Source organism: Mixophyes fleayi, chromosome 9 (genome assembly GCF_038048845.1).
Source record: "Mixophyes fleayi isolate aMixFle1 chromosome 9, aMixFle1.hap1, whole genome shotgun sequence".
Lineage (NCBI taxonomy): Eukaryota > Metazoa > Chordata > Amphibia > Anura > Limnodynastidae > Mixophyes > Mixophyes fleayi.
In genome coordinates, this window is record NC_134410.1 from 45,728,879 (window position 1) to 45,732,273 (window position 3,395).

General features: G+C 41.0%; 1 long non-coding RNA gene across 1 annotated transcript; it reads right to left on the reverse strand.

Annotated features, from left to right (window-relative positions):
- Positions 1 to 2,436: 2,436 nt before the first annotated feature.
- On the reverse strand, positions 2,437 to 3,070 carry LOC142101576 (uncharacterized). Its single transcript, XR_012679049.1, has 2 exons — positions 2,915 to 3,070; positions 2,437 to 2,780 (listed from the first exon to the last, which is right to left on the reverse strand). It is a non-coding gene; the product is annotated as an uncharacterized LOC142101576 (long non-coding RNA).
- Positions 3,071 to 3,395: the final 325 nt, after the last annotated feature.

A 3,395-nucleotide genomic window follows, 5' to 3' on the forward strand; every position in this document is an offset into this window, starting at 1 on the left:
TAGGTTCTAACAACCAATTCCTCAGGAAATGAGAAATGATGATAATGGTACTACAGCAACCATTACCACATCAACTTCTCCTGAGGAAGCCTCATGTAGTGGTAAAATGCATTGGTGAACAATAAAGAAACCAAATCACACCATAAAATGCCACTTGTTACAGTGAGAGCGATGTGCGCATTTGTGGAAATAGTTTGGAACACTCAGATGTGGACTGCTAGACAGACTAGAAAGATAGTAGTAAGCACAAAAGCAAGTACTCTCATAAGTTCCATCTCTCTCGGTTATAGCACTGCGGAAATAGGAAACAAGCTCTAGCATCTTTCTTCTCTTATTGAGGGGGCATATAAAGCAGCGAGAGAGCAATACAGCATTGTTGCCCAGCAACAGGGCCGTAACTAGGGCTGTGACACAGGGGCGACCGCCCAGGGCGCAATGCTGAAGGGGGGCGCAATTTAGGAAAATTTTAGGTTCATTTGGTTAAAATTGAGGGCTAGGGGGGCGGCATTTGTCTTTCTCGCCCCAGGCGCTAGAATTCTAAGTTACGGCACTGGACCCACATCTGTTATCTACCTGGCCGGCATTGTTGATTACCGTTATCAGCTCCATCATCTGTGACAAGCCGTGCCAATAGTGACTGAATATGTTAGGACTTTGTTGATTCCTGTATCTCAATTCTACTTTTAATAGAGAATCTGGTTATTGCATATGCAGCTTGTATTAATGAATGTTGCTGACAGTTACTATTGTTGCATGTCTTCGTGATCATCATCTGCAAATCACTCAAGTCTTCATAGAACCCTTGTATTAATGTTTTACAATAAAATGGTAATCTTTGTTACCACCATTTGATGGCCGAATTGAATCATTCTCCTGCTATGTAACGTGTTCTCAAGCTGTCACATGTTTTCTCTCACAGATTGTCAAGTAGCAATTTTTTAAAGCGTCCTTAGAGAACCAGGCTTACAAAAGGTGCTGAAAAGTCAGATGAGTGAAGAAAGTTATTATGTGATCAGGATATATGCGTTTCTGACGAGACTCATGTAAGAGATACACTCAGATTGGCACGTCATTCTGCCACTGAATAGTGCACGAGATCTGTTGATACCTTAGCATTGTCGTACACATGATGGTGTCACTTATATACAGGGCCTTTCAGAGGTACATAGAGGCTCGGGGAAACCCAAATTGTGGAACAGGTAACAGGTGTAGATCATAGCGTTTACCACGAGCAGTGGAACAAGTATGCAGAGATCGAGGAAGTCCAGCATACAGCAGCGATGAACACACAGCAGTGATGAATAGCAGCTTACCGAGGATTGTGGAACAGGTAATAGCAGTCAGCGATGCAGGCCACGCAGGTAACGGATGTAATTCATAGCATTTACCACGAGCAGCAGATAAACACAGTTTCCACGGGTATGCATCCCAACAGAGACATCAGAGTAACAGATATGACTTGAAGAACCAGCAATGCAAGAATGAAAGGAGAGGCCTTATAAAGGGAGGCTGACCAATAGTAAACCAGTACACAGGTGTAGCAAACACAGGTGCAGACCATGACTAATCAGCTGCACTAGAACAGGAATTAAAGTGACAGTCAGTGTTTAGAGGCTCGGGTAGAGATACCCGGGGAGCGGAGTGTGACAACATCCCTAAAGCATAGTGGTGGGTTAGTTGATAATATTAACCCTAGTCTGTGTGGTAGGGAATATAGATTGTAAGCTCCTCTGGGGCTGGGAGTGATGTGCATGATAAAATATTCTCTGTAAGGCACAGATCATTATGTAGGTGCTATATGAAAACCTGTCAATAAATAAATCTTATATTAGAAATGCTTAAAGAATCCCAGATATACTTCTATCTTTTAATGTTTAAAAATGCATTCAATAGAATATCGTGGACATTTATATCCCTCACTCTGGAAGTGCTTAGCATCTATGGAGATTTCCTTACAGGCATATTTGCTCTATATTCAGACCCATCAGCAATGATAGTGATCAATGGGGTAACCAATAGGGTTATTATCCGAAATGGTACTAGACAAAGATGTCCGCTGTCGTCCATGGTCTTCACTGTGGTTATTGAGCCCTTACCGGCAGTCATTAGATCTTCACAAGTATACCAGGAAAAGTTTCCTCCGCTCTCTTTCAGATTACAATCTGATCTGGCTTTGTGGCGCCCCTTTAAAATTTATTGGCCAGGCAGTATAATTATGTATTTTATGTATTCCTTATTTATCTTTAAACTTTAGACTTCTTGCCTTAAGGCTTTTAAAGGTGTGTTTATTCTGCACCATTTGTGCAGCGTGCATGTAACATGTACATTAAACCCCTCAATACTTAAAAGATCACAGTAGACCAAATTTGGCTTATTTTTTTATTCCATGCTTCTTAATTGCACTTAGATTAACCTAAATGCTAAATAACTGAGTGTCATGCTTCTTAATTGCACTTAGATTATCCTTAATTCTTCTGCATTGGGACCATTACCATTTTGCACTTAGATTAGCCTTAATTCTTCTGCATTGGGACCATTACCATTTTGCACTTAGATTAGCCTTAATTCTTCTGCATGGGACCATTACCATTGTCAGCATGTCTAAACCTTGCACCTTGTCTAATCCTAACTTATTTGTTTTTTCCTTTTCTTCTTTTTTCTTTTTTTTGTATTTTCTGAATGCTCTTTAGGGTGAATTGAGGTGACTCCGGCAGGTGGAGAAGGTCACCGTCATCGTCACGTCTTATGCCTCTAAAACGTCAGACGATTACGTCTGTAACCTGTAACAATGAAAAATAACAGCTTATTAAGTTAAAGATTCACTTTTTCATGGTAGACAGAATTTGTTGAGGAAATCCTGTACAACACTGGTCTAGACTGTAATTTATACATTAGCTGGAACATATATATTTACCTCTCCGTGTGCCTTTAGTAACGGTCACACGCTTCTTCTGCCTTGTGTACCGTCTCCTCTTCCGGGAAGTCACTGCCCGAGTTTTGGACAGGTGGCCCTTCTTTTGTTTCCTTTTATAGGCCATTGTAGTGGCCAATTTGCCTTCAGCCAGGAGCAAATGACTTTTAGGCTCCCAGCCCCCACTTTTATACCCTGAGACTACTTATGATGTCATATGGGTGGGGTTTGGGTGTGGTCTGGACAATTTTTGTGACATTGTCAATTTGTCATGTGGGTGTGGCCAATTAACCAGTCATAAGGGTCACACTAAACATTAACATCTGAGTTCACAGCAACAATAAAACAGGTGACTGAAATATATGTTCCAGGAGAAGAAAGAAGCAAGCTTTATATTTGGTTTGTAAACACAATCACATATGTTTGGAAACGGTGTGGAAAAACAGCTCAAACAGACCTACACGTAGTGGGAGGGTTATTAAGT